The 18,592-nt window shown below is 43.0% G+C and overlaps 1 non-coding gene across 1 annotated transcript; it reads right to left on the reverse strand.

Annotated features, from left to right (window-relative positions):
* Nucleotides 1-829: 829 nt before the first annotated feature.
* On the reverse strand, nt 830-1,079 carry LOC121287713. The gene has a single exon (XR_005945243.1). It is a non-coding gene; the product is annotated as a small nucleolar RNA SNORA53 (small nucleolar RNA).
* Between the last annotated feature and the right edge of the window lie 17,513 nt (nt 1,080-18,592).

The following is an 18,592-nucleotide window of genomic DNA, read 5'->3' on the forward strand; positions in this document are numbered from 1 at the left end:
CTGTTTTATTACGATTCTGTTTCCAATCTGGTTCAGGTAGAATCCATCCAAGCGGTACAGCCCCTTCCTGCCCTGATACCGGTCCCACTGGCACATAAAATGCAACCCCGCTCTCTCACACCACTTCTTTAGCCACACGTTCACCTCCCCCTCTGCCTATTCTAATACCAATCTGCATAAGGTTCAAGTAATAACCGAGATTATAAACCTTAAGGTCCAGTCCTTCAATTTAGCTCCTAGTTCCTGATACTCTCCAAACAGGAGACATTTCCCAGTGTTGTTTGTCCCAACGCCATCCATGACACTGGAGCTGCCCCTCCTACTCCAAGTTCCTTTCCAGCCCATGAGGAGAATCCTGAACCTCATCACCGGGCAGGCAACGTAACCTTCAGAATTCCCGGCTGCAGCTGCAGAGAACAATATCCATCTCTAACTCCATTACCTCCTACAACTATCATATTCTCCCCACTTGAGTGGCCTCTTGTACCATGGCTCCATGTTCAGTTTGCTCATCCATCCTGTAGACTTTTCCCTCGTTTACACGGGCAGCTAGACCGCGTACATGTTGAATAAGGGCAAAGGCTGAGGTGTGGCTACCCCCGGATCAAAATGCCTGGGTAACTCATCCGCCTTCCTTATACCCCACAATGTCTGCACCTTGGACACCAACTCAACAACCCTGAGCTTAAGTTCTTGAGATGTAGACGTTTAGGCAGGGATTATATTCCGCTCATGGTCTCTGATCCCAAATGTCTGATTTTTATGTTCTCTAAAAGCCACTTGAACCTCTATGAAATGTCTCTGTGTCTCTGTGATAGATTTTGACAAAAGTATCCACACAGCAGCGAAGTCCTGATTGGAGAAACAGCCCGGAGTAACAGGTCATTCACATCAGACAGAGGGGCTACCGTGCAGGTATGTCACTTTAACATGCCAATGACTCAAGCACTTTTGACTGTACAACCTCTAAAGTGGATGAATGTTACCTGCCAGCCCACTGGAGCACCCAACACCCTGCAAAGAGATCTACCATCAAGGTAGAACAGATATGTCCCAAGGGTGCATCTAAGGAGCTTGTGTACTATTTTAAATAATGTGTGTCTGTGTGTCCACCTGTGTCTGTGTGCCCATCTGTGTGTCTGTATGTGTGTGCGCCTGAGTGTTTGTGTGTCTGTGTCTGTGGTGTGTCTGTCTCTGTATGTCTTGTGCCTCTGTATGTGTGTGCCTACCTGTGCCTGTGCGCGTGTGTGTGTGTGCATCTGTGCCTGTGTATCTGTGCCTGTGTGTGTGTATGTGCCTGTGTCTTTGTGAATGTGTGTGTCTGTCTGTGCCTGTGTATTTGTGCCTGTGTGTGTGGCTGTCTGTGCCTGTGTACTTCTGCCTGTGTGTGTGTCTGTCTGTGCTTGTATATATTTATGCCTGCCTGTGTCTGTGTATTTGTGCGTGTGTCTGTCTGTCTGTGCCTGTGTATTTGTGCCTGCATGTGTGTCTGTCTGTGCCTGTGTATTTATACCTGTATATGTGTGTGTGCCTGTCTGCTTGTGCCTGTGTAGTTGTGCCTATCTCTTGCTGTCTGTGCCTGTGTGCGTCCGTGTGTTTGTGCCTGTGTGTATGTGCCCGCGTGTGTGTGTATGTGGAAATTCAGTTAGAGTCTGAGTGATTGACGTGCTAATATGGTATCAGTGAGTACGACTAGTCATTCCTGATTCGTAAGGTGATGCAGTTGAGTGCTCATTGTCAGTTAGAATCCTATAGGCGACACATTCGACACTGCAATCTTATAAATCCCTTTGCTGCTTTCATGGTCATCTAAAAGTGGTTACATTAGCAGAAAAGCATCAAGGTTATGCTGAGTTAATTTGCTGAATCAGGACCCTAAACTCTGTGAAGCAAAATGAAAGTGAGCCTGAATGTAGTCCTGTCTAACCAGACTGGTTATAGCATAAAGTGCCAGGACATTCCTGGCAATACGCACCTGCCAAATTGGAGAGCAGGATTCTGCTAGCTTGGCAGATTTACAGTCAACACACTGCCACAAGTGGTGGGAAGGGTTAGGATGGTAGAAGAGATAGGGAGTGAAGACTACCCAGCCAGGGAGGGGGCAGGAATCAGCTAGCGTCACCCTCCCATGCAAGTGGGTGTGCCAATTAATATTGGCAAATCTCCTGGAGCTGGTTTACTAAGATATACAGGGAATCTGAAAACCTACTTTGTAAACGTAACTTTTTTTTGATGAAATAATATTTTATTCAAAGGGATGAATCAAAAATAATCAGAGGATGTTTTTCAGAGAATATGTCAGGTGTGAGTCTTGCCCACTGCCCCTGTAATTTTTCAGCTGAATGTGGGCAAGTTTCCTCACTGAACATCCCCACCAGCGTTATCGATAGTTGGCTTATTGAAGCTGTTTGACAAATTCCAGGATGACTCAAGGATGAGGGATGGAGAAGCTGTGTTCCTTCCATTGAGGAGTGGCCCATCTCCTGCATTACTGAAAATCAACTACCAGCCAAACTCTCTCAAACCGACTGATGCATCTCATTGTATTGCTGTGTACTGCATATCATTGCTGTCTGGACAGGATAAGGTTCTGCGGTTAGTTGGATGCAAACAAATAGAGCAACAGAGCAAGATGGAAGACAAATGACCTCAATGATTTTCTAAAAAAATATCGGTCTTACATGGCTCAACAAGCTGGGTAACAATTTACCAGGATAGATATAGGGATGACAAACTTCAGTTATGTGGAGAGACTGGAGACATTGGGTTTGTTGCCCTTACAGCAGAGACTGTTAAGGTGAGATTTAGTCAAGATATTTGAAATTATGAGGGATTCTGATGGAGAAAGTGAGAAACAGATTCCTCAGGCAAGTGTGTTGGTAACCAGTAAAGTTTGAGTAATTGACAAAACAGCAAAAGGGGAGCCAAAGATCAGCCATGATCATATTGAATGGTGGGGCAAGCTGGACAGGCCATGGGGTTAAGATCTGCAACGCATTACCTTAAAGGGTGATGGAAGCAGGTCCCATTGTAACTTTCAAAAGGCGATTGGACATGCACTTGAGGAAGACTAATTTGCATATTTATGGAGAAAAGAAGCTGGGGCTAAATTGAACATCTCTTTCAAAAATCCAGCATCGCCACGATGGGACAAATAGCCTCTTTTTATGCTGTGGCTGCAAAAGTTGGTCTCTGTAATACTAAAGATGCATTCACTAACCTTGACAATGCATAGGATGTCATTCTACAGTCTTTGGTATTGTCGCCAGGTCCTCAGGACCAGACTGCTTGCACTGACCTTTGTGGCTATCTGCTCCTAATCCATTCACTGTGTTTACCTGGGGGTCTCCTGGGGAAGCAGCTGGCCACTACTTTCCACTTCAGGGAGCTAAGGCCTCCAGCTTTGCATTGGAGAATCTGTGAATCCCCTCTGTGCTCTGCCGCTTCATCGCTGCTCTTTCTTTCAGAAAGAATTCCAACTGCTGCAACCCATACACACCTTCTCTTTAAGAGGTGCAGACTGGTTTTAAGAAGTACAGGTTAATTTTAATTGGCAGGGGTCTCATACCGAACCTTGGCCCCAGCTGAAAGTATAGCCACTCAGCAGTGCTTTTAGCATTAGACTTCTCACTGGAATTATAGAGAGGAGCAGGCAACATGAAGGTTGTGCACTCTGACCACCTCGACTGGAGGCGGGATAATAGCACAACGTGATCCCTACCCCACAAACCAGCCATTTCCAATTTTTAGCTCCATGAGTCTATTATTCTAAGATAGTGGACAAATGGAGCAAGATGACAAAAACATGCAAGAGATAGCAGGAGTAGACCATATGGCCTGTCAAGCCTGCTCTGCCATTCAATACGATCATGGCTGATCTTGGGCTTCAACTCCATTTTCCTGCCCGCTCCCCATATTCCTTGATTCCCTGAGAGACCAAAAAATCTGTTTGGCCCAGCCTTAAGTATATTCAATGATGGAGCATCCACAACCCTCTGGGGTAGAGAATTCCAAAGATTCACAATCATTTGAGTGAAGTAATTTCTCCTCATCTCAGTCCTAATGGTTGGCCTCTTATCCAGAGAATGTGCCCCCATGTTTTAGATACCCCAACTAGTGGAAACAATCTCTCAGTATCTACCGTGTCAAGCCTCTTCAGAATCTTGTATGTTTTAATGAGACCACTTCTTATTCTTCTAAACTCCAGACTGTATAGACCCAGTTTACTCAACGTCTCATCATAGGACAAATCCCTTCAGATGTGCCAGACAAATGGAAGAAAACAATGGACAAACAGAACAATATGAATCTGTTTACTTGATGTCCCCCTTTTAAGGCATCATTTTTGTTATGGCATAGCGGATGGTAAATACTGAGCTGCTCAAATTCCAGAGGGAAACTTGAAATAACTGCCACAACTGTTTTTATAATTTGTATTTTATTTTGAGATGCTGGTATTGAATTCAGTAGTAATGAGTAGTAGAAGTGTTTTTTTACAAAACTAAATTAAACATTTATTAATAAAAGTTTTAAAGCACATTCATAGGTCTGCAAATTACTATTATGATAACCCCTAACTCCCCTAATTAATCTGAATACTAGTTATACCTCCACTAAGGCAACAGTAAAACTAAAATTGATTTCAACAGACCCAGGCAATGCACACAATACCCTAATAGTCACAGTGAGTCTTCTTAGTTTTGGTTCCTGTAGACAGCAGCTTGTTACATAGCAGCTTGAGGCTTTTCACACTTGTGTTAGATCTTAGAATGCCTTCCCTTCTTACACACAGCCTCATCTCCTTTATACGTGTTTCTCCCTTTTCAATGCAAATTCCATTGTTCCAATACGACTTTTACAATTTTACTTTCTCCATAATATAAATCCTCCATAGTACTCATATTATCTGTAACGTTTGGGAAAAATAAACATACTGTTTGGCTTAGTCTCTCCTGGCTAGGTGTTACACTTTATCATCTCTTTCAAATTCACAGCTCTGGTTTATCTAAAAATGCAAATGTTCCTCACACCTCACATTCTAAAACTTCAACCATGTTTACATATTTAGTACTTCAAACCTAGCTTCCCACCTGATCATTTAAAAGCTCCAGAATTAAATCCACCACACACACACATCCACACAGAGAAACTAATTATTAACCTACCTTTACAATAAATCACAATAATATTATGAAAATTATTACATTTTCATGACACTTTTAAGAGACCTCTGCTAGTCCATCTGCAAATTAATTTGGGATGAACGAGATGGAATCTGGATGGGTTAGACACTGTTCCAAGACCTGAGCCCTGATTTTAACCCTGTCTGCCCAATGGGAACAGTACAGGTGGGTGGGGGTTAAAACAACAGGGAAGCAGACGTCACTGCATTCCCACATTGCTCATTCAAAATCTCTTCTGAGTACAGGATAGTAGGGGTTTTTTGCTGGATTAATAATCCTAGAAGGCCAGGACTGATAAACCAGAGATTGTAGATTATCCTGTGGTGGGATTTGAATTTAGTTTGAAAAGAAATCTGGAAATAAAGAGCTAATTTGATTGAAAGTGATCATTGGCCTCCCTATGTCTGTAATCTCTTCCAGCTCTACAAGTCTCCCACATATCTGCATTGCTCTAATTCTGGCTTCTTGAGCATCCCTGATTTTAAACACTCCTCAACGAGTTGTTGTGTCTTCAACTGTCTAGACCCTAACATCTGGAATTCCCTCCCTACACCTCCCTGTCTCTCTACCTCGCTTTCCCCCTTTAATCCACTCATTAAAGCCTGCCTCTTTGATCAAAGATTTGGTCACCTGCCTTAAAATCACCATATGTGGTTTGGTGTCAAATTTTGTTTGATAGCTCTCTCTTGTTCGGCATCTTGAGACATTTTACAATGTTTAATGTGCTATAAAAGTACATGTTATTGTTGTTGGAATGGCCACTGGTTCACTATCCTTTCGAGAAGGAAGCCCGCCATCCTTGCTTGGTTTGGCCTATATGTGACTCCAGTCCCACCCATCATTGTAGAGAACATTGTGATCCTGAACAACCACAACTGCAGTGTCTGCATCCCGAGGAACTCCAGTTTAGAGTTGTTGACATTGCGGGACACCAAAGAGGGGGAGAGTTACCACATCCTCTAGATTAGGCAGTAGTACAGGTCGGGCTAATGGCCAGGGGTAGGAGGGTGTGAAGATGAATCAGGCAGATAAGGGGATCCTAGGAGCAGTGCGAGAGGAACCTCGGCCTTTTCCCTTGTCCACCAGGTAGGAGGCTCATGTTGCCTGTGTGGATTGGGGAATGAATGAGCAAACTAGACTACTGCACCGTGGTACAGGAGGACTTTCTAGGGGGGAGAGTGAAAAGGAATGTGGCAGTGATAGGGGGCAGTGCAGTCGATCTATACTGCTGTCTGCAGCTGTGACTGTGAATCCTGAAAAGTTGTGCTGCCTCCCTGGTGCTAGGGCTAAAGACCTTCTCAAAAGGTGAAAGACCTCATGGCTGGAGAGAAACCTGGAGTGCGAGAGGGAGAATCCATTTATCATGGCCCATCTAGGAACCAACAACATAGATAGAACCAGGAATGAAGAGCTACCAATGGAGACTGTGGAGCTAAGTATCAAATTAACAAGCAGAACCTGCGCTACTTACAAATCGGCAAAGGGACAAACAGAAAATTCAACATGTGGAAAGTGATATGGGAAAGTAGTTTTGATTCATGGGGCACTGGCATCAGTAATGGGGAAAGAGGGAGCTGTTCCATTGGGACAGGCTCCACTTAACCAAAAAGTTTAATGGTAATAGTGCATCAGTAAATAAGATCAAATTGGCGAACATACATACAAACATACGAATTAGGAGCAGGAGTAGGCCATTTAGTCCCTTGAGCCTGCTCTGCCATTCAATAAAATCATGGCTGATCTGATCATGACCTTAACTCCACATTCCTGATATCCTTTGACTCTCTTATTAGTCAAGAATCTATCTACCTCTGCCTCCAAAATATTCAATGACCCTGTCTCTCTTGCTCTTTGGGGAAGAGAACTCCATGACTAATGACTCTCTGAGAGAAAAAAAAAATCTTCCCATCACCATCATAAATTGGAGACCTTATTTTTGAACTGGGTCTCCTCATTCTAGTCTCTCCAACAAGGGAAGGCATCCTTTCAGCATCCACCTTGTCAAGTCCCCTCAGGGTCCTATATATTTCAATAAGATCACCCCTCAGCCTTCTAAACTCCAATGGATACAGGCCCAACATGTCCAGCCTTTCCTCTTAAGATAACACCTTCATTCCAGGTATCAGTCAATTGAACCTTCTCTGAACTGCTTCTAATGTAATCCTTTCTTAAGTACGGAGACCAAAACCGTATACAGTACTCCCGATGTGGGTCTGCACAGCTGTAGCAAAACTTTGCTACTTTTATGTTCCATACCTTCACAATAAACAACAACATTCCATTTGCTTTCCTAATCCCTTACAGCATCTGTACACTAACTTTTCATGATTCACCTACCAGGGCACCCAGATCCTTCTGTATCTCAGAGTTCTGCGATCTCTCTCAATTTAAATAATATGCTGCTTTTCTATTCTTCCTTCCAATGTTCACATTTTATCACATCTGCCAAATTTTTGCCCACTCACTTAACCTATCTATCACCTTTTTAGGCTCCTTTTTCCCTCTTCACAACTTACTTTCTACCTATCTTTGTGTCATCAGCAAAAGTGAGCAACCATACCCTTCAGTCCCTTCATCCAAGTCATTGATATAAATTGTAAATAGTTGAGACGCCAGCACTGATCCCTGTGGCATTCTGCTCATCACATCTGGCCAACCTAAAATGACCCATTTATGCAAATGCTCTGTTTCCTATTAGCCAACCAATCGCCTAACCATGCTAATATGTTACCCCTATACTGTGAGCTTTTATTTTGTATAGTAACCTCTGATGTGGCACCTTGTCAATTGCCTTCTGGAAATCTAAGTACAGCACATTCACAGGTTCCTCTTCATCAAAACAGGAAAATGTTACTTTATTGCCACTTTATCTGAATACATGGAGTTTAATAACAAGGTAGACAAATTAATGGCACAAATAGAGGTAAATGGATTTACAAAGACATTCTTAGGCAGTCCCTTGGGATTGAGGATGAATGGTTCTGCTCCAGTTCAATAGGTTCTGAGATGGCTGATAAGTCCAATGCGTGATTGGGTCACTCTGCCACATGTGGGGCAGGAGTGTTTGAAGAATTAGGTCGGTGGTTTTCTGTGGGCCCTCTGGTGCCTTGACTAACTTCACGTCTGCATGTGCCTGACGAAGTCTCTCGATGTGTTTGGTGCCTTCCTGAATGAGTTTTCTCCATTTTGGCTGGTCACCAGCCAGAGTCTCTCATGAGTTGGCAGCTGGTTTGACCTCTTCAAGGATGGTTTAAGGAAACAGAGACATAGTTGCATGGTGACCAAGGTTGGGAACTAAATATTTCAGGGTGATTGATGTTTTGAAAAGACAGACAAAATGGAAAAGAGGATGGTAGTCTTGATAATGAAGGATGATATAAGGTCAGTAGTACAGAAGAATCATGGCCCAGAGGGGCAGAAAGAGTGGAAATAAAAAATAATGTGAGATCGAAAATAAACTTTGGAAAAGGCTTCTTATACTGCTATACTGTTAGGCAGAGCATTCATCAAGATATCAAGAAAAAAGAAGTGCTTGTGACAAAAGGAAATGAAACAGTCATGGGGCACTTTAATCTTCATGTGCACTGAACAAATTAAATTGGCAAAAGTAATTTTCAGGATGAGTTCATGGAACACAGTCAAGAGAGTTTCCTAGAAAAATAAAACATTGATCAACTGGAAAAGAGGCTATTTTAAATCTTGTTTTGTGTAATGTGACAGGGTTAAAGTGACCTCATTGTAAAAGACCCTACCAGGAACAGTGACCATAATATAACAGAATTTCATATTGGGTTTGAGTAACATATCTAAGTTTGAAACTAGAATATTAAAATTAATTCAGTAAAATTGCATAGGTGTGAGTACTGAGTTGGCTAGGGTAGAGTGGGGAATTAGATTAAAAGTTATTGCAGTAGATAAGGAATGATGAACTTTAAAGAACTATTTCATAATATTGCAAAGCGAAGTAGTAAGCCTGAGGATTGGCACAGTTTTATAAACCAACAAATGACAATGAAGAAATTGATAAAGAGGGGTAAAATAGAATGAATCTAAATTACCAAGAAATATATTTTTAAAATTGCAATGGTTGAAGGAATATATAGGGATTACGCCCTGTTCAATTAAACAAAAGCATGGGGTTAACTGTTCCCTCAAGTATTCTCCATGGCAACACCTCACCCAATAAGAGTTGACTTGCCAACCAATCAGCACCCTTATATCATGCAGTATAAATTATTGTTCCCTTTGAAATTTGGTATTCTTGCATCTGTCCCATTGAGTACATGATGAAAAGCTTTGACAGCATATCTCTTTTTCCAGCAATTGTAATGGTTTCTACAAATATATAAAAAGGAGGAGAGTAGTCAAAGTAAAGATATATCCCCTAGAGGCTGAGACATGAGAACTTATAAAGTGGAATTAGGAAATGACAGAGATATTAGACAAAAGATTTATATGGTCAATACAGTAGCAGGCACAAAAAGGTACCAGAAATATTAATGGTCTAATGAGTGTAATAACATAAAGTAATTAATATTAGTTACGAAAAATATTGGAGAAATTAATGGACTAAAAGTCATCAAATCCCCTTGAGCTGATAACCTACAACCTAGTGTTTTAAAAGAGGTGGCTAGAGGGATTGTGGATGTATTGGTTGTGGTCTTTGGAATTCCTGAGATTCTGGGATACTCCCAGTGAATTGGAAGTTAGCAAATGTCACACCCCTATTCAAGAAAGGAAACAGAGAGATCTAGGCCCATTAGTCTGACATCAGTTGTCAGGAAAATGCTAGAATCCATTATTAACGAAGTGGTAACAGGGCACTTGGAAAGTTATAATGTGATTAGGCAGATTAGGTTTTATAAAAGGAAAATCATGTTTGAGAAATCTGTTTGAGTTTTTTGAGAATGTAACTAGCAAAGTAGATGAACGGGAATCAGTTAATGTAATATATTTGGTTTTCAGAATATATTTGATAAGGTGCCACACAAAAAGTTTTCCAAGGGAAGGGCATTAGGGATAATATATTGATGGTAGCGGTAATATATGAGCATGGACACAGAATTGGTTAAAGGGCAGAAATAATAAACAGGTAATAATAAACGGGTCATTTTCAGGATGCCTGTTACTAGTGGAGTGTAGCAAGGATCAGTGACGGGGTCTCATCTATTTTCAATCTATATTAATTATTCAGATGAAGGGGTTGAGTGTAACGTATTCAAGTTTGATGACAATACAAAGCTAGGTGGGAAAGTAGGCTGTGAGTGGGGGGCACAAAGTACCCCAGCCTCTCGGTGGCACATTTGGAGGTGGGGACTGGTAAAATGGAGCAGGAATGTGTCAGAATGGATTGCAAATGCCTTCCTGCCACTGGTTAATTTTCCCAGGGTTGGTAGGCAACAGGATTGGGACTGTGTAGGCAGATAGTGGGAGGGCAATTGTGCCTATTAAGAAGCCAATTGACCATAAGTTTCCATGGGTGCACAGGGTCCGTGGAGCATTAGCTGCTCAAAGGAAGCAAGAGCTCAGAAGCAGGTAAGTGTTGGCTGGAATAAGCAGCTCTTAGTTCTACTGTGTTCACCAGTAGGCAGGCTCAGGTTGGCAAATTGAAGGCTGGGATCTTTAAATGGATTGCTGAGAGTGAGGCCATATAGTGGAGGGCTGGGCTATCGCTTTTCTCATGCTGTGAGGAAACTCTGTGGCTCACTGTGCACGATGCTCCTTCATTTTTCACTGTGAATGGGCTGGCCACCTCACCTCACATTTCAGGAATGCCACATAAGACATGTATGGCTGCTATCTTGCCATCATGCTTGCCACCTGCCTTGCCAGACCTCACAAGGTAACTGAATCGCGTTTGGTATTGCACCAGTGTTCTGATTCACTAATTACTCTTAGGGAAGGAAATATGTCATCCTTAGCCATTCTGGCCTAGCCTACATGTGACTCCAGACCCATAGCAATGTGGTTGATTCTTTAATGCCCTCTGAAATAGGCTAGCAAGCCACTCAGTTCAAGGGCAATTTGAGATAGGCAACAAGTGCTGGCCACGCCAATGATGTCCACATCCCATGAAAGAATAAAGAAAAAAAGGCTCACTTCTGCTGTACCCCTTCCTCTCCCCTCTCTGTGTGATGACTATAGGCTGGCTTTTAAACTTGGCACCAGCAAACTACCACTTGGCACTAGCTTCCAGGTGACACTCGCTATTGGCCAGCTCCCCCTCTATTGATTGAACCTTATTTGGCTGCATATTGGAAGATTGTTGATGAAGTCCACCCAACAGCTCATGCAGCTGCATGGCTGGAAAATGACCTGCTTCAGGATGCGACTGGTTTGGTAAAATTGAGCCTAAAGATCTGCAACGAGAAATAGACAGTGAGTGGTGAGGAGGCAGAGAATGGAGTAAAATGTGGGATTGTTCAATTTGGTTGGAAGAATAAAAAAGAATAAAGTATTTTTTAAATGGTAAGAAACTATTAAAAGTCGGAATGCAGAGGGATCTGGGTATCCTTCTATATGAAAATTAACAGACAAGGACAGCAAACAATTAGGAAGGCAAATGGTATGTTGTACTTTATTTGAAGGTGATTGGAGTAAAGAGAAAAGATGCTTGCTGCAATTGTACAGAGCAATTCCTCAGGACTGTCCTATTAGAAGAGACTGAGTACAATGAGCCTATACTCTGTGGAGTTTAGGAGAATGAGAGATAATCACATTGAACCATGTAAGGTTCTGAGAGGGCTTGATAAGGAAACAAGAGTCTATTTCTCCAAGCTGAGCAATCTAGGACATGGTGGATCATTTAGGACGGGGATGAGGAGAGATTTCTTCACTCAGAGGGTTGTGAAACTTTGGAATTTTCTAACCAAAAGATGAATGCCCGTTGTTGAATATATTTGAAGTGGAGATTGTTGGATTTTTGGACTCCCGGGGGATAAGCTATGATTTTATTGAACAGTGGAGGAGGCTCAACAGGCCTTATGACCTACTCCTGCTCCTATTTCTTATGTTTTTTTGACTTCATGGCCCTCTGTAATGGCCAAGCAACTCACTGAGTTTGTTAAGATTACACCTGGGTTACTGTGTGCAATTTTGGCCCTAATGGAGGATATAATTGCCTTAGAGGGGATCAAACGAAGGTCCACTGGACTGATTTGTCAGATGAGAGGGTTGTCCTAGGATGAAAGATTGAGTAGAACTCACTTAGTTGTATCAAACATCTCAAAGAGAAGGTCCATCACCGCCTTGTCAGGACAATTAGGGCTGGTCAATAAATGCTGAACTTGCCCAGCAATGATCACAACTGCAGAAGAAATGAAAGATCTTATCTAGCAGGCAGAACAAGATGCAACGATCTGGCACTCTGGGCAATGCAGCTTATCAAAGACACTGTCACCACTGAGTCACCAACTGTGTGGGTAGAGGAACAATCCTACCTCCCTCCTGAGAAGAGCAGGAGTTGAATTTCCCCAGAATGAGCCGGAATGTCTTGAGGGGTGTAGCGAGGCAAAAAAAACTGTTCAGAATGGACACATTTTTTCTATAAACTGGGACAAGCATTCCCCTTTAAATTCTTTGACAGTGCAGCCACGGTAACAGAAACTGAAAGGCACTGCGAGCAACTCAGTGAATTTAAAATCTCTGTGTCATCTTGACTGGATCAATTTTACATCAAATCCACTGTTTGAAATTCCGCCCAGACATACACTCCAAACAGCTTTTGTAGTCAATCCTGGCAGTAATGTAACACAGACCACTGAAGGAATACGCAGATGAAATGGATCCACATTGTAACCCTACGCTACTTCTCAGACGGATGTTTTTTCTGGGTGGAGGGCGGGGGAGTGGGTTGATGATCATTGCAGATGGTTCATATTTATGACGACGTTCTGCAGGAGGATAACAGGAATAATGACTTCTGACAACAAGCAGCGTGACGGCTCATTTATCAGTCATGGGTGTTTTAAAGTAGGTTGCCTGCAAATGTTTAAACTGTTTCAGTCTACGTGGGGGTCTGGACCAATGTATAATGTAAACCTGCCTGAGTATCAATTAATTACTGTCTATTGATCTGTCTCTCTCCCAGGACCACACCTTATTCTGTTCCCCTTGCCTGCCCTTTAAAATTCCCATTCTCTACCCCCCAACCTTGAGTATCACTAAGTTTTCTTTACTGTTTTTTGCCCCCTGCATCTGTGCCGAGTGACTCTTCATCCTTGGGGATTTTAATCTTCATTTCATATTCTCTGCTCTCACTTCCCCTTGAAGTTCACTGCCCTCCTGTCCCGGCCTCCACTAACCTCTCCCTCAATGAGAACTCACCTACCAATATTCACGGCCACCTCCTTGACCTTGACATCTCACGTGACCTCCTCTATTCCCATCAATTCAACTGTGGACAATCTCTGATCGCTTCCTTGAAGCCCTCACCATCCGCATCCACTTTGAACTTCACTTTCTTCTGCACTCACTGCTGGAAAGAACTCAGCCAAGTCATTTGCAGCTGCGTCTTTAAACACCCAACTGCCCAGCCTTTGGCCCTCAGCCCTCCATTCAGCACAATACTCCTGCAGTTGTCGATCCGCTCAATCATTCCCTCAAATCCTTTCATCTTTCGCTTCTTGCTTGTTCTGCCTGGAGCCTGGGAAGAAACTAGCAAGCAGAACTTCAAAGGTGATAATCTTTGGATTACTCCCAGAGCCAGGCTGTAGTGAGTACAGAAATAGGAGGATCGAGGAGTTGAATGTTTGGCTGGAGAGATGGTGCAGGAGGGAGGGCATTGGGGCCTGTTCTCAGGGAGGCTGGACAGATTGCACCTGAACAGAGCCAGGACGAATGTTCTAGCAGGGCAGTTTGCTGGTGCTGTTGGGGAACATTTAAACTAATTTGGCAGGGGAATGGGAACAACGATGTAGCATTAGAAAGGAGGAACAAGGTGCACCAGGATTGGGAGGAGCAGATAGCACTAGATAAAGAAATGTAAGGATAAACCCAGCAACTACATGTCAGTCAGTTTAGCCTCGGTGGTGGGAAGGCTTTAAGAGACACTGGTGCAGGGCAAAATTAACAGTCATTTGGGTGAGTGCAGATTAATTAAGAAAAGCCAGGGCAGATTTGCTAAAGGGAAATCATGTTTCACTAATTTGATTGAGTCTTTTGCAGAGATAATAGAGATGGCAGATGAGGGTATGTGGTTGATGTGGTTTATATGAACTTCAAAAAGGCATGTGATAAAGTACCACATAATTGGCTTTTCAGCAAAGTTGATTCCCATGGAATAAAGGGGACACTGGCAGCATGGTTATGAAGTTAGGTTAGTGACAGGAAATGGAGAGTGGTGATAAGCAGTTGTTTTTTGGTCTGGAAGAAGGTATACAGTGGAGCTTCCAGGGGTCTGTACTAGGGCCATGCTTTTCTTGGTAAATATTAATGACCTAGACTTGGATGTACAGGACACAGTTTCAAAATTTGTAGATGACACAAAACTTGTTAAGTAATGTGAACTGTGAGGAGAATAGTGATAGACTTCAAGAGGACAGAGACTGGCTGTTGGAAGATGAAATTTAGTGCAGAGAAGTGTGAAGTGATACATTTTAGCAGGAAGAATGGGGAGAGACAATATTAAATCAAGGGTACATGGTGCAGGGGAGGAGCAGAGGGACCTGGGTGCACATACCGGGTATCATGGAAGGTGACAGGCCAGGTTGAGAAAGTGATTAATAAGGTACACTGGATGCTGAGCTTTATCAATAGAGACATAGCGTATAAAAGTAGGGAAGCTATGCTGAACCTTTATAAAACACTGGTTCAGCCTCAAATGGAGTATTGTGTTCGATTCTTTAGTGCTTTAGGAAGGATGTGGAAGCTTTAAAGAGGGTGCAAAAAATATTCAAAAGAATAATTCCAGGGTTGAGGGACTTCAGTTATGTGGATAGATTGGAGAATAAAAGCTCAAGCATTTGGGTCATATTCTATGTCAAACCATCCATCTGATAACACAGAAGCAGTGGAGATCTCAAGAGCAATGGAGAGGGAGAACTGAGTGATGGCGTTAGTGGTCTTTCAGGAATCACTAGAGTCATGGAGGGTCCCAGAAGACTGGAAAATCGCTAGTGTAACCCCCCTGTTTAAGAAGGGAGTGAGGCAAAAGACAGGAAATTACAGGCCGATTAGCCTGACCTCGGTCGTTGGTAAGATTTTAGAGCCCCTTATTAAGGATGAGATTTCAGAATACTTGGAAATGCCCTGTAAAATAGGGCAAAGTCAGCATGGTTTCATCAAGGGGAGCAAGGTACTAGCATGGATAGAAGATTGGCTGTCTGGCAGGAGGCAGAGAGTGGGGATAAGGGGATCCTTCTCAGGATGGCAGCCGGTGACTAGTGGAGCTCTGCAGGGGTCAGTGTTGGGACCACAACTTTTCACTTTATACATTAATGATCTAAATGAAGGAACTGAGGGCATTCTGACTAAGTTTGCAGATGATACAAAGATAGGCAGAGGGACAAGTAGTATTGAGGAGGTGGGGAGGCTGCAGAAGGATTTGGACAGGTTAGGAGAAGTGGCAGCTGGAATACAACGTGGGGAAGTGTGAGGTCATGCACTTTGGTAGGAAGAATAGAGGCATAGACTATTTCCTAAATGGGGAGAGAATTCAGAACTCTGGAGTGCAAAGGGACTTGGGAGTCCTAGTCCAGGATTCTCTTAAGGTTAACTTGCAGGTTGAGTCGGTAGTTAGGAAGGCAAATGCAATGTTGGCATTTATTTCCAGAGGACGAGAATATAAAAGGAGACATGTGCTGCTGAGGCTTTATAAGGCTTTGTCAGACCACATTTAGAATATTGTGAGCAATTTTGGGCCCCGTATCTCAGGAAGGATGTGCTGGCCCTGGAGAGGGCCCAGAGGAGGTTCACGAGAACGATCCCAGGAATGAAAGGCTTAACATATGAGGAACAGTTGAGGACTCTGGGTCTATACTCGATGGAGTTTAGAAGGATGAGGGGGGATCTGATTGAAACTTACAGAATACTGGAAGGCCTGGATAGAGTGGATGTGGGGAAGATGTTTCCATTAGTAAGAGAGACTAGGACCCGAGGGCACAGCCTCAGAGTAAAGGAAAGGCCTGTTAGAACAGAGATGAGGAGAATCTTCTTTAGCCAGAGAATGTTGAATCTATGGAATTTGTTGCCATAGAAGGCTGTGGAGGCCAGGTCATTGAGTATATTTAAGACCGAGATAGATAGGTTCTTGATTGGTAAGGGGATCAAAGGATATGGGGAGAAGGCGGGAGAATGGGGTTGAGAAACCTATCAGCCATGATTGAATGGCGGGGCGGAATCGATGGGCCGAATGGCCTATTTTCTGCTCCTATGTCTTATGGATACCCACCAACCTGGAAATGTGATCCAAATCCTTGAGCTATCATTCACTCTAATCATATAGTTAGTTAGTTTCTTCTTCAAAAAAAAAGGTTTCTCAGGCTCTTACTGACGCTTACTGGTTGTTAACATTGAAGTCAATAAAGAATAGGGTTATATTCATCAAGCAAATATATTGTGTGCACTGCTCAATATATCAACTGTTCACCCATGTGTTTCTGAGTCATTCAAGCTGTTTACCTGTCCTTGTCTGAATCACCTGGGTTGGCATTAAGTCATGGAATAGATTAGGCAAAAGCTAAGTGAATGACTGTATCTACTCTAAAAGATGGAGCAGAAGTTAATAAAACTATTGGAAGGGATGTATCCATTAAGTATTTCAATATTTCAATTTGTATTCTAAAGCACTAATCAAGAAGTTAACAACAGCTTCCTAGAGATAACTGTTTTTAAGCATGGACAGTGAGGATGTGCTGGATGAATACTTGGAGTTGTGCTGGGTAGTATGCAATAATAAAAGCTTACATTTATAAAGCACCTTCAAACATCCCAAGCTACTTCACAGGAGCATTATCAAAGAAAATCTGACATTGAGCCACATAAAAAAATATGAAATACATAAACACATAAAGAAATATGTGTTAGGTTTTTAACAGTGTCTTAAAAGTTGAGAGAGGGAGAAAGGTAGATCCATGGGTTGATTTAGGAAGGGAATTCCAGCACTTGGGGCCTAGGCATCTGAAAGTACAGCCACCAATGGTGGGGCAATGTAAATCAGAGGATGTGCAAGAAGCTAGGATTGGGGGAACATAGGGTCCGCAGATGGTTGAAGGATTTTCCTAACTACCCTTGAGCAGGTGGTGGTGAGCAGCCTTATTGAGCCATTGTAGTCCATGTGGTGGAGGTATTCTGGGCAGCACTGTTAGGAAGGGAGTTCCAGGATTTTGACCCAGCAACAATGAAGGAATGATAATATATTTCCAAGGCAGGATGGGTGTGGAAGCTGTGCCTTTAGCCAATTAACACCTCTCTGAGCGTAAAATGGCTATGGGACAGCTGGTAACAGTGGGCACGTATCCCCGTCAACTCTTTGGGTGGCATGGAGAGAAACATCACCATCTGGAAAATCCTGCCCCGCATCTTTTTTTAAAAATTGCTCGGTCTCTATGGGGAACAAGTGTTCCCTTGTATCTGCCACCTTTGTTCTTTTCTGTGGTAGATTCCTGGATTTGGAAGGTGCTGTCGAAGGAGCCCTGATGAGTTGCAGCAGTGTATTTTGCAGATGGCACACACTGCTTCCAGTGTGCGTCAGTGATGGAGGGGGTGAATGTTGAAGGTGGTGGAAGGGGTGCCAAGCAAGCGGGCTGCTTTTCTCTGGATTGTGTTGAACTTCTTGAGTGTTGTTGGAGCTGCACTCATCCAGGCAATTGGACTGTATTCCATCATACTCCTGACTTGTGCCTTGTAGATGGTGAACAGGCTTTGGGGAGTCAGGAGGTGAGTTACTCGCTGCAGGATTCCTAGCCTCTGACTTGCTCTTGTGGCCGCTGTATTTATATGGCTAGTCCAGTTCAGTTTCCAGTCAATGATAACTCCCAGGATGTTGATAGTGGAGGATTCAGTGATGGTAATGCCATTGAATCTTAAGGAGCGATGGTTAGATTCTCTCTTGTTGGAGATGGTGTTTGTCTGGCACTTGTTTGGCGCGAATGTTACTTGCCACTTGTCAGCTCAAACCTGGATATTGTCCAGGTCTTGCTGCATTTGAACATGGACTGCTTCAGTATCTGAGGAGTCCATGTCCAAATGCAGCACGATCGGGACAATATCCAGGCTTGAGCTGACAAATCGCAAGTAACATAAAATGCATTTTTTTCTTGGACCCCCAAAAATTCCCCAATGAGTAACAAAGGAGTACATGAGAATTATAATTGGTACAATGTGCTTACTCTCATCAGAGAGTGACCTAATATTCTGTTTGCAATATGCAAGGTCAGTGTTGTACTCGCCACTCTGGCCCTCCCTTCTAT

This window comes from Carcharodon carcharias, chromosome 14, assembly GCF_017639515.1.
Source record: "Carcharodon carcharias isolate sCarCar2 chromosome 14, sCarCar2.pri, whole genome shotgun sequence".
NCBI classification, from domain to species: Eukaryota; Metazoa; Chordata; class Chondrichthyes; order Lamniformes; family Lamnidae; genus Carcharodon; species Carcharodon carcharias.